The sequence below is a fragment of the Clarias gariepinus genome, chromosome 3 (assembly GCF_024256425.1).
Source record: "Clarias gariepinus isolate MV-2021 ecotype Netherlands chromosome 3, CGAR_prim_01v2, whole genome shotgun sequence".
Taxonomy (NCBI): domain Eukaryota; kingdom Metazoa; phylum Chordata; class Actinopteri; order Siluriformes; family Clariidae; genus Clarias; species Clarias gariepinus.
The window spans coordinates 45,142,927-45,155,954 of record NC_071102.1 but is presented as its reverse complement, the minus strand read 5'-3'; the positions used below and the strand labels follow the sequence as shown (position 1 = coordinate 45,155,954).

Sequence of the window (13,028 nt, the reverse complement as noted above, 5' to 3'; positions counted from 1 at the left end):
TGTGTATATTTTATTGCTGTGCTGATTTGAACATTTCTCTTATTACTGACAGTTTCTGTGGTTTGTTCTTTACTTTTAGTGTCAGTACAGAGTATCACTGAGGAAGTTGAAGGTGTTAAAGGAGACACTGTGATCTTGCCATGTCGAAGTAGACAGTTCACAGAATGTGTTTTAATGAAACAAGGATGACGGGCTCGTGTGTAACATAAATAATGAAGTAATAAACAATGAGCAAGATGATGCCTATAAAGACAGAGTTGAGATTTTTCCATTAGAAATTCAGAAGGGAAATTTTTCCATCAGGCTAAAAATTGTGACTAAAGCTGATGAAGGAACGTGCACTTGCTGGGCGGCTAACCGCTTTAAGCTGTAGGTACAACTAAATGTTACAGGTGTGTATGGCTGTTACAGGTGTGTATCGCTTTATACCACTTTATCCTGTATTCAGGGTCATGGGTACCTGGAGCCTATCCCAGGAGACTTAGGGCACGAGGCAGGGTACACCCTCGGCAGGGTGCCAATCCATCGCAGGGCACATACACACTCACACTACGGGCAATTTGGGAATGCCAATTAGCCTAACCTGCATATATTTAGACTGTGGGAGGAAACCGGAGGTACAGGAAGAACATGCTAACTCCATGCACACATAGACGGGAATCAAGTCTGGCCGGGAATCAAACCCGGACCCTGGAGGTGCAAGGTGACAGGGCTAACCACTACACCACCGTGCCACCACAGACAACCATGCATTTCTAAAAATCCCAGGTTTCAAGGTGATCAGCATCTCCATAATTAATATAGAGTGACTACATGAGAAGAAACAGCACTGAGCCACTTCCTGTAATGTCTAACAATGTTAAAGATGATTGTAAAAGATCTTTGTCTATTCCTCTTTTTTAAGCTTCTTTATAATTTCTGGTTCCTGCACATGGAAACTACTTGTTGTGTGCATGTGGAGACCACAGGTGTCACGGGAGAAAGGACAGAACGATATGAATGCAAGTGCGGATAATGACTGTATCGAGATGTGGGGGGGCGTGGTCGGAGGCGTGAGCGAGGATCGAATGCCGTGAGTCCGTCAGCGAAGCGTCAAAAACAAAACACAAAGCGAGCCGCCGTCAAAAGAAAAGCGGAGATGAGAAACAGGTGTGTAGACGGGGCGGAAACGGGGGCGTGGGAAAGGATGCATGACAGGCTGGGGGAAAACATGGGCACGTGGGTAAAGTGACAGCGTGGAGAAAAAAAAGGAATTCGAGGCAGACAGGGCATAAATCATGACAACAGGCTTTTTATAGGGTTTCAATCCAGAGAATGGAAAAGTCACAACAAAGCATTAATATTGTGCATCTTTATTCATGGGGAATTAGGTCTTTCCTTATAACCTCATTGAGATCCAGTAGGAGTCTAACCTCCTGGCAGAAGCAATCAGGAGATATTGTAGCTGAAGTATCACAATTATGTACCTGAACCACCAGCAACATACAGTAACAGCCCTATTGTACCGCCATGTTAAACAGCTATAAGTTACTATAAAGCGCAGTTCCATTTCATCGCCAGTCGTGCTGCTCGGGTCCAAAATCTGAAGGTTTCATTTTAATCTCCTGATCCCAACACATGATGAATAATTGTTAACGAAACTGGTGTTCAACAAATTATTTTTAAAGCCACAAAAATCAACCAACTGGTGTATTTATAAAAATGATATTTATACTCCCCCCTTTCTCCTTACCTCCTCACTCAGGGACTAATGGGTCAAATCCCTGGCAGGTCTTCCAACTGTTCCAGGCCCTAATGGTGCTTAAGGGGATTTTAACTGCTTATGGACATTCTGATTTTGGTGTAGGGCTTTTTCATATTTAGCTCCAAAGCTTTGAAATAGCCTTCCAGACAGTGTTTGGGGCTCAGACACAGTTTCCCAGTTTAAAAGTAGACTCAAGACGCATATCTTTAATCTAGCATACGCGTAACTCATCCCATAACCTCATACTTCAGTACATCTATCCTGAATGGCAACCATGCTAATTCTCTCCATCTGTTCTGTATTTTTCTACCCATCCCGAGGCATCAGGAGATTGTGCCAGCTTCGGTAGACAAAGGCCAACCTTGCGAGGGTCCTGAGGCATCCAGAGAAGGACCAGCTCCAGCTATTAGATAAGTGTCTGTCATTATGAATTATTGTGTGTAGCTTAATGACCAAAGAACCGATATATAATCAGATTTATTTTATATAGTTTTAGCAAAAAAATGAAGTTGTTTAAATACTTTCTGAACCCAGTGTGTGTATCGTACAGGCACTTTATACTGATTGTGGTTATTACTATTTATTGTATGTCATGTTTTGTATTTACACAGTGTTCACAAGGACATTTTAATGGCTGTCAGAAAACAGGAAATGCACAGCATACGTGAGTTTACTTATGAACACAGGTCAGGGTTTGCATAGAAATGGAAATTTTACCCACTTCTGCCATCACAGTGCTTCTGCATTTGTCTTTTCACTTTCAGATCAGTCAAATAGAGCGAGTTTATGCTGAAGGTCTGGTAAATTGAGTTTCAAATGGTTGTTTCTTTGGTTAGTTTAAAGAAGATTTAATTTTATCATGTTTATAATGTATATTCAAAGTTGACCTTTTGTGCAGTTTAAGATGAGTTTCTGATGAACAGTAAAATGTGCCTGTGAATGTCGTGTTAATGCTCCTTTATTACACCAATACTACTACTTTGTGTTTATAATGGATAAGTTACACTGATGATAAATCATGAATCAGCATTTTCTTTTAAATTACGGGTTTATCCGGTAAAACTCCACACAATGAGGAAGTTATAAATGTTATGTCTGTTTATTAGGCTCTGGTGAATTAAACACACAGAAATAAATGAAGGTGGCTCTTTTTTCTCATAATTCCTCTACGTCAGAGAGTTGTGATTCCTCTTTTTTGCCAACTATATAACCACCAGACATCATTAAGCGTCACACACAACCACCAAACATCATTAAGCTTCACACATCCTCTATCAGTATTTTAAGTATTTTCTAAATTGTAAAGATATTGCACCATGAATTTATGTAGTTACGGACACAAAAAAACAACTTAATCATCCATTTTTGAAGGTCAGACGCTTTTAGAAGCTTACAACTATTTTAGTATCAATACTCAAAAAAATATAAAATTATTTTACATTTTACATGATTATTGTTTGAAGTAAGACAGTATAATGCTAAGAAAAAAGGCCATTCGGGCAAATATAAAATCATCTCTCCGAAACAGCTAAAGTTAGCAACTTAAAATATTTAGGGAAGCAAGATTGGTTTTATGTAACATATTTTAACGTATGTATAACATAAAAAATTTAAAATAAAACCAGCACCAGTACTAAATTATTACCAATACTGAACAGCCCCAAATAAATTATGTGAATGTCTCATTTGTGTTCCCCACATATAGGTTTTTACCTTTCAATAGGTAAATAAAATTAAATCCTGTGGTAATGTAAATGTTTGGATGGTTTTCATTCGGTCATGGTCATGTGATGTAACAAACAAAGTACATACACACACACACACACACACACACACTGTAAATCTAACAATCTCATTCATCAGTTCACACCAGAGGAAATGTGTTACTTTACAAAATGATATGCAACTAGATTAATATACTGTAAATATACTGTACAGTCAGGGTCATATACATATGTCTGGGTTAAGAAAATCTCTTCTGAAGAGTGAGAGAAGTTATGGATTTATTTTTTCTTATTTATTTACCAGAAATTCTGTCTAATATCTTTGTTTTGACTTTCACATTTGCTTTTCCTTCACTTTGGTACTGTATAAATCTGATTTATCAGGATTAATCATGCAGCGTGCAGAAAAAAGGAACTTTTAGTGAAACACCTGACCCGTGTGTGCATAAAGGTGTGTTTGTTTTGCATGGGTTGTGTGTATGGAAAGGGCGAGGCCTGCTGCGAGCTTCACCAGCTGGACTCATTCAGTCATACTACACAAGCAAGTTTTTAAACTCAAAAGTCAAACATACAGTAAATTAACAACAAAAATAGAGAAAGCAAATGAACTAATGAAATAGACTAATAAAATCTTTATGCCAGCAGCCGTATTGTGATGTGACTTAGCATACATACACTTTGTTGTTTCTGAAAACCACTGTCCTCTTAATATTTCATATTTTCTTTATTTTCACAACGCTGTGAGGAATTAGTTTACTTTTTGTATCACATGAAAAACCATACAATTATCTTTCCAAACAAAAAGGAGTGTTCAGCTAAGCTATTCGATTATTTTACAGGTAAAAAAAAAAAAAAACTTTTGCTATGCCATGAAATGATATCCAATGGTATGTAAGCTAGCCACACAGCAAGGCAGGCTAACAAATGCAAGTGTTATAATTGCCTTTTTTACTACATACATAATATCATAGATATAACAGCTGCCTATCTTTATCTTTTGTACAATTTTTCATTTTATTTCCTTTTTCGAAACTCTGGCAATAATTCAGTAGCTTTTCTTCTTCTTTTTTTTATTAGACAAGCATCAGAACGTTTCCCTGCTTTATATATCAAAGCGAATTTCCCCCATACGAAATAATGGAAACTCTGGTGATTTGTTCCACAACCAAAAATATATTTGTAAAAAAAAAAATAAAATACAATATAAAGTATATATAGTATATATAGTATAGTATATTTATTTTTGTAAAGAATTGTGATTGAAGTAAGATGAAAGAGGAGAAGAGGAAGGGTTTCACACACATGCATGCATGCGCACACAAATGCATTTACAAATGCATTTACAGAAGCACTGATCTGCTGGCAAACTGCTTTAATCAGAAACGTCTCTAATGACATTTGTTTTTGAAACCTTTGGGGATTCCGCAGAAAAATGTAACATTGCATTGTTTTTGCAATACAGGTATTAAAGAACACTTAATTCACTAGACTTGGACACAAAATAAATGTTTTTTTATCACATGTCACACTTTATGGTATTGATTAATAGGTCTCACATAAGGGAGGGGTGAGTTTGGAAAATAAGTAAAAGCACATGTTTATGTTTAACTACCACCATCACCCTGTGTGTTTTCCCAGAACCTGCTCAGTGAATGTTATCGAGTCATGTAGAGCAAATCCTTGCAGGCCCTGTGTGTTTTAAGGGCATAAATAACAGCCGGAACACTTTCTTAGTATTCACTGAATGATTTCAGAAGTAAGAGAATAACAGGCCACTCACTTAAGCACTAAGTATAGCAACTGTTACCCACCCACAAGTGATAACTGGCAAGTGTAGCGACTAGCTATGTAACCTATGAGCTACGTATCCTCAAGCACATTTGACTCTCTGTGTGTGATTTTTTTTTTCCTTTTAGTTTTAGTACAGAGGAATCCCGTTAGAGGTGTTATAGAAGACATGATGGTCTTACCATGAATGATCATCCAGGATCCAGGTTGTGTTTTGGCAATAAAGAGACCGCATGATGGTGTGTGACATCAGCGGCAGGGAAGCAGATCTCCATATACTGCCTACAGAGACAGAGTTAAAGATTTTCCATCAGAAATTAAGAAGTGGAAATATTTTATCATGGTGTACAATGTGAAAGAATCTGATAAAGGAATGTTCACCTGGCACACCCCAAACCTAATTACCCTGAACATAGAGCTAACCGTTACAGGTGTGTACATCTGGTATTTCCAATATTAAGCATGAAACTTTGTCTTAAGCAATATATTTTTGTTATCGCCCTAAAATTTATAGTTTTTTGTAGCTTAAAGTCTTTGTTTTCCCCACAATAATGGATGACGAAGAGCTTTTAAATAGATGAGGTAATTTTAATGAAAATTATTTATCTACGTGTACTCTTCTAGGTTAATGGTTTGTGTGCAACACAATGACAAGACAAACAAGTCACTATCACTCCAGAGAGTACTGTCTCAGTAAATGGTGAATCCCAGAGATGAGCAGATGCTCTGCTAACGCTTCTCCTGAGATTTGCTCTGCTTTACAGAATCAACTTCTGAGGAAACCTTTGAAGAATCTCTGTTTGTTTGGTTTCTATCTATTTAACTTGTGTGCAGACTTTGCAGCGTAGTGCACAGTGCATAACGTCATTGTGTTTTGTACTACAGCTTTAAAAAAACACTTTATTCACTGTGTTTTTATGCTGGAGCAAAGGAGCACAATACTTCTTGTCTTTTTGTCCTTCTGACTGTTTCCATGAGCCAGTAGAATGGTAGATCCCATATGGGAATAGACTGCATGTGCTTTTGGAAAGGCTTGGAAATAAAGTTGCCATGTAGCAACTCTCTAATGTATGCTTCTCCCTCTTATGGACCATGAAAGCAAACAAATAAGCTCTTCTACCAGGGCCAGATTTCCTCTGTCCCACTCCACAGTTGTTGCTCACAGCTTTCAGTTGGTGGTGTTAGTCTTTCTGCTGCTCCTGTCAAGGGGTTGTCTAAGTGGAGAGGTTTTACACAGCAAACCCCACCTAAGGCATGGCAGTTAAAAAACCTACCACTGAGCCACCTATGCCACTTTTTACAGCCTATTAGTGTTCCTGAGATTATCACTGCACTTCTGCTTTTTAAGAATTTACCACATAGTTGATTTGGCCATACCTAATGAATAAAACATATCTGGTTAGGATCAGCTGAGCAGCCAGCTGTCTAATTAATTTTGGTCCATTAAAAAGGTGGGAAAAAGTGTAGTAGTTCACGCACCATTCATCTGATTTATATTTCAATAACCTCAAACTCATCTCATTTTTATCGTTTAAATTCAACTCTACTACACCGTACTGTGGGAAACTAGAGGAGACAAATCTTAATCAGAAGGAGTAACAGATGTTGAAAGTTGTGATGTAGAAGCAACTATTGAAGCATCCCGGATTTGCATTAATTACAATGATTTTAATAAATTATCTACTGATTTGATGAGGGGTGTTAAGGTCAAACCAGGTGCAGAATACAGATCTGGGAGGAAAAACAACCTTTATGTATCTATATAATCCCCTGCTACACTAATGCAAGCTGGGATATATGGCGTTACCCCAGCCTTTCACTAGTGCTTGGCTTCCATTAAGGTAGAAAGTTTTCTTAGTGTGCTGGGACCATAATCGGACTGCCTGTCTGATTTGCGTTTGAAGCGTTGGCCTTCCAGGAACTTCTTTAATGACCCAAAATGAAGTAATTTTCCAAGTCTAGTGTAGCATGTTGAAATGGCTTGGAGCAATGTCAGGACCATACGGGGCATGTAGCAATAACTCCCAGCCAGGTTCCTGTAATTTGTAAGTGGTGTTGGTGAATGATTATGTGTACAGTTAGCAGAGACAGACGTGTCTCTTCTGCAAGTTGATGCCACATTGTCCTTTAATTTTAAAGTATCACAGGTTTCACTTACTGAATGTTAATGTTAATGACTGTAGTGGGCTCCAAGCCACCTCGGCCAGGATCATTATTCATGGATGTATGGCCTTCCTTAAAACATTTACAGCTGAAGTCTTCTGTAAATGACACTAGCCCGTCTGACACCTTCATTCACCAAAAATTTCACAAGTCCCGGTTTGACTTGAACAACTAGTACACAATATATATTAAAATGGAATTCATGATGAGTTATGTGGCATTTATTAGACTGGACTACTGCAACTCACTCCTGGCAGGCCTGCCTCTGTCCACGATTCGTCCTCTGCAACTGATCCAGAATGCAGCAGCACGACTCGTTTTTAACCTTCCCAAGTTCTCCCACACCACCCCACTCCTCCGCTCCCTGCACTGGCTTCCTGTAGCTGCCCGCATCAAATTCAAAACACTGATGCTTGCCTACAAAGCCAAAAATGGCCCAGCACCCACTTACCTCTCTGCGCTAATTACACCACGCACTGCACCACGTTGCCTCCGATCCTCCAGCACTGCTCGCCTCATCCCACCATCTCTCAGGGATCGAGGGCGGCATTCATCCAGGCTCTTTTCTGTTCTGGCACCTAGATGGTGGAATGAACTTCCTCTAGATGTCCGTACATCAGAGACTTTGACTATCTTTAAACGACGACTCAAGACGCATCTGTTTCTCCAGTACTTGGACTAACCCCCCTCCCCCCGAAAAAAAAAAAAAAAAGAAAAAAAAAAAAAACTCAGTTGTGTTGGACTAATGGTACTTAGTTATTAACCTAGTTAACCCAGTGTAAGTATGTATCCAATGTTGTAAACATTAAAGCACTTTTTGTAAGTCGCTCTGGATAAGAGCGTCTGCCAAATGCCTAAATGTAAATGTATTATTTTGTTATTTTAAATAGTATTTAAAATTATTTCATTTTAAATGTAAGGGTATATTTTACTGCAGTGGTTTCCGTTTTCCTTCTCTCGTCCCTCCTGTTTGCATAGAGAGCTGCACTGGCTTTGCATGTCAACCTCCATGGGCAGTGCCAAGCCTGTAGCCGGTTTTACCAGCTGAAGTTGTAGTTCTTGAATAAATCTACAGGTTCAGCTGGTATGATTGACTACAGACAGGCCTGAACTTGTAGACATTGTACAGATTATAGATAATAAACATGGCAAAGAATAAAGCAATTAATCATACTTGAACGCAACACAGGGAAGAGCTTAACAGCTAGTGTGTGTCACTTTACGTGTAATGTTTACTTTGTCATTTTTAAGGCCTAAAATTGAAGACAAGAGGTGGGAAAGTACACAAATTCTGTACTTGAGTAAATGGAGAGATTCCCTGGGGAAAATATTACTTAAGTAAAAGTAGAAGTTCTTGATTTACATATACACTTGAGGGAAAGTAAAAAAGTAGTCACGTTCAAATTTACTTAAGTATGTAAGGTGGTTTTACAGTACATTAGCTCACAGTGGGGATTTTCTTAGGAAAACATATACCTATACACAGAAAATTATGATATCAATGATTATGCATGTCATACTTTGCTAAATAACATTTTACATCTTTTCAACTTCTTTAAAATAAACAGACCAATCAGAATCCAGAATAACCTTTATCCATTACAACTGTTTTTTATTAAATAGGAATAATATTAATAATATGTGCATTGTGAATAAATTTAATATTATTATTATTATTATTATTAATAATAATAATAATATTATTATAATAATATTATTATTATAATATTAATAATAATAATAATAATAATAATAATAATAATAATAAACCTAAATAAGTGTTAAACTTATTTCCTCCAGTGAAATTTTACGGTTTTGTGAAATTTGTGACAAAAATAAATTCTGTCTTAGAAATCTTGTAATAATTTGATTATCATGGGATGTTTTATTGGAATAACAATGTTTTTCCTCATAACATCATTATTTACAATATGCCAATTTATATCAATATGTCGATTAGTTTGTATTTCATCATTAAGACTATATTAATCCTTTACTTATTTACCTATCTACATACAGTATGTTTTAAAAAGAAAAAGAAAAGCAAATAATTTATTAAATAGCTCATAATTTCCTAACCCTGGTCTTGGGGAGCCATTTTTTCTGCTCTAACACACTCAACTCAAAAGGGATGTTAAATACCAGTGTACTGTAGGTGCGTATTGGATAAGTCTGGATAATCATTTCCCGAGGCGACTCGTTCTTCCCGAGTCTCACTTGAAATTCAGTCAAAATGGACCAATTGTTTAAGAACAACTCATCACTAATGAGAACGAAGCCTTAGACTCTATTAGTTTATTATATAATCTTTAATAGCTTAATATAAACTAGCTAAACTGCACAATAATAATCCTGTAACAAGCTCACATTTCTCTTAGTTATTTAGTGTCAGTGGGACCAGCATGTCACGCATAAACCAGGTGTGAGTTTAGAAAAACTAAAAGCACATGTTTACATTTAACCATCATCATCATCCATTGTATTTTATAAACCCTGCTCAGTGATTGCTATCTGGCCATGTAGAACATATCCCAGCATGCCCTGTGTGCTTTAAATGCATAAGGAAGGGAAAGAATATGGCCTTATTATTCGCTTAGTGTGTCTCTGAATTCTGAACGTTCATTGTTTAGTTTCTCTGTCTGATGTATTACATTTGCTGTTCTGTGTATGATATAGCTCTGACTTTATTCTGCTGTTCCTCCTTATGTTTTATTACAGCTGTCTTTTCTTCTTCACCTTCCTGTAGCTGATACATCCCTAACCTTCCTACCCTAACAACAGAATTATTATTTCAAGTGTGTATAGAATCGAACATGAAATGGTTTCTAAAGTTTGAGCTTTCTGTAACATGGCGTTTTTTTGTTTTTGACACAGTTCTGTTACTAGGTTCCAAATAATCTGCTAAAGTCTTTTACAGGAATCCATCTGCCTTAAATCACTGCTAATAGACAAACACATGAAATATATTTATAATAATTATTTTAAATTATTTCAATACATTTTGAGGTCAAATATTTTTGTCATTGTTCATATTCATATATAAGCCGGTAAAAGAGCTTTTATATACATCAAAAAGAATTGAGCATACCATATGCTTTAAAAAAAAGATTTTTAAAGAAGGTTGTTCTACTGTAGCTTAAACTTAGAATGTTGTACCTCAGTTTTTCCTTGATGTCACAAATCCCTGAACCACCAGCCGCAGTCCTCTGATCACAGCACATGATGCCAAATGAAGTTGTTTGTCTCTTAGGAAAGTGTGAACTGAAAGTAGTGAAGTGGTATTTAACATTTTTCCCAGTTTGCAAATCACAAATATGAACTACCCTATGCATTTCTAAAACTGATCTTTGAATGCTCTTTTCTACACCAAAAGTCTACATACATGTTGGCTCATGGGTCAAATCCCTGGCAAAATTTTCAATCATGCTCCTCACCAATCTTGACTGCATTTTTGTGTTTTAAAAGTTTCCTAAACCACTATGAGTTTGCATTGATCATTTACTAAGAATCCAGTCACAATGTGACCTCTTGTCCTTATGATCAGGTCACCCTGATACAGGTTCACCATCTGTCACAACTCAAAACCTTACCTTTGCTTTTGTAAATAGAAACTTTTACTTCCTGATTGCATGAAATATAGTACGTGAAGTTTGTTTTTCTATTTGATGTTGTCTGTTTGTGGTGGGATCACATGCCGTAGAGCAGCACTGCAGTTTTCACTTCTCAGTGACGAATCATTTCTAGTTAAAGCCGGCAATTTACAGAAAGCTGATAATTAAATTTTAAGTTCAGTGTAAATACTTGCTGACTAATCTGTTGACTACCTGCAGAAGTGAGGGCTCTTTTTGACCCCTACTGTCAAGCTTTATCCAGATCTTTCCCAGAATACCCAGTGCTGACTGTAATCATACGGATTATTCCTACAGTTGACATTTTTATAACTACATAAGAAAACCCTACACTTTTATTACAATGTTTGCCAAAGTGTCCATATATCTATTTTGTTGGACTTTTATAATTTAGGTAGACCTGTCAAAGAAGTGAAAGATCATATTTACCCAGAATTGACATCTCAGTTTATAAGATATCAGAGCCTGAAGTAATGGTGTAGATTTTAAATAAATTGTAAGTATAAAGCTCTGATTGATTATTTTCATTACATAATATTTATCACCTGATGTTGAAATTGAATACTGAAAATGAATCACTTTCTATTTACACATTCAAAACAATTTACAGTCTTACCTTACATTATCAGGTGAATTTTGTTTCCTCTCTTCCTTATCTTTTCATCTCTAATAAAACTTCTGTGGCTAAATCTTCTCTTTTTCCTCTTACTTCCATACACAATCCTAAAATATATTATAACTAGGAAAAACTATTACTTGTTCAACAAGACATTCTCTTTAAAAAGCTGGCTGTAAACCAGCCGTGTCTAAATCTCCTTCCTGCTCTGTGCTTTCTGTATTTCTGAGGAAGTAGGAGACGAAGCAGGAGGAGTGGTTAAACTTGTACATGTACAGGAGTGCGCACCTGTACTTATAAATATATGCTGCAATTTCACCCTCTGCTGTTGGGATTATTTTAGGTTTTTTTTTTTAATGAGATTTTTTCTTTTGATCTTTACTGTTTGGATGTTGCACTGTATGACCAGTTATTGGCTTCAAACTGTTTTTTTTTTTTTGTCCCCAGGTCCTAACCACTAAGGTTTAATATAATAATTAAACATAATTATAAATTATTTTAGTGGTGCTGTAATTCGAAACCAAGTAAACCAGTGGCGTTTTACTGGAAGTCAAGGCAAGCTAAGCTTTCCAAGTTTTTTCAGACTGTACTACTTGTCATTAAAATAAATAAATAAACAAATAAAATATTTTATTTTAAAAATTATTATTATTATTTTCTAATAATGTTAAATCTAACATTACCTTTGAAAGTATCTATGGATACACGTTGGTGGTCTCGGAACTTGAACTTAGTTATTCCTCTCTCTGTTGCTTTTTGTACAACTGTCCATCCAATATTTATTTTTTCCTTAAATGGCTTTAATGTCCCCAGGGCTGGATGGTCCTGCTAGTGCCCCTACAAGTTAACCCAGTAATTAAGAGACAGTTGCATCCTTCTGAGATCTAATGACATTTCCCCCATTTCTACCTGCAGGGCTGCTTTCTGTGCTGTTGTGATTACAGAATTGAGTTACATTTACTCCGTTACAGTTATATTTAAGCATTTGGCAGACGCTCTTATCCAGAGGGGCTTTGAAGTTTCTGTCATTAGATAGAAGCGTACACTGGGTTACTAGGCTATTAACTACAGTAAGTGCCATCAGTCAAACATTAAGATGAGACAAGGTGTTACGTGCGGCTGTAGTGCACGTATGTGCGCGTGCGCGGGTGGCTGCTGGTGCTGCTCTCTCTCTCCCTGCCTTTCTCTCTCTCTCGCTCTCCCTGCTGCAGGAAGTCCCGCCCTGATTGAGCGTGCTGTGACGTGCGACGGGATTGGCCGGCCGTGAAGAAGCGCGTCCTTTTAACCTGGCTGGTGAAAGCCGGAAGCGCGCGTGTTGGGAGTTGGAGATGTGTGTTGTGTTGGAAATTGTATTGGCTAGTGAT

General features: G+C 37.0%; 1 long non-coding RNA gene across 3 annotated transcripts in view; it reads right to left on the bottom strand.

The window, feature by feature from the left end:
* LOC128518779 (uncharacterized) overlaps positions 1-11,882 on the bottom strand; it is a 54,927-nt gene extending 43,045 nt beyond the window's left edge. For all 3 annotated transcript variants that reach the window (XR_008357770.1, XR_008357772.1, XR_008357771.1), the window contains exons 1-3: positions 11,665-11,882; positions 10,576-10,680; positions 5,439-5,538 (exon numbers count right to left, since the gene is read on the bottom strand). This is a non-coding gene — a long non-coding RNA (uncharacterized LOC128518779). The remainder of the gene's footprint in view (positions 1-5,438; positions 5,539-10,575; positions 10,681-11,664) is intronic.
* Positions 11,883-13,028: the final 1,146 nt, after the last annotated feature.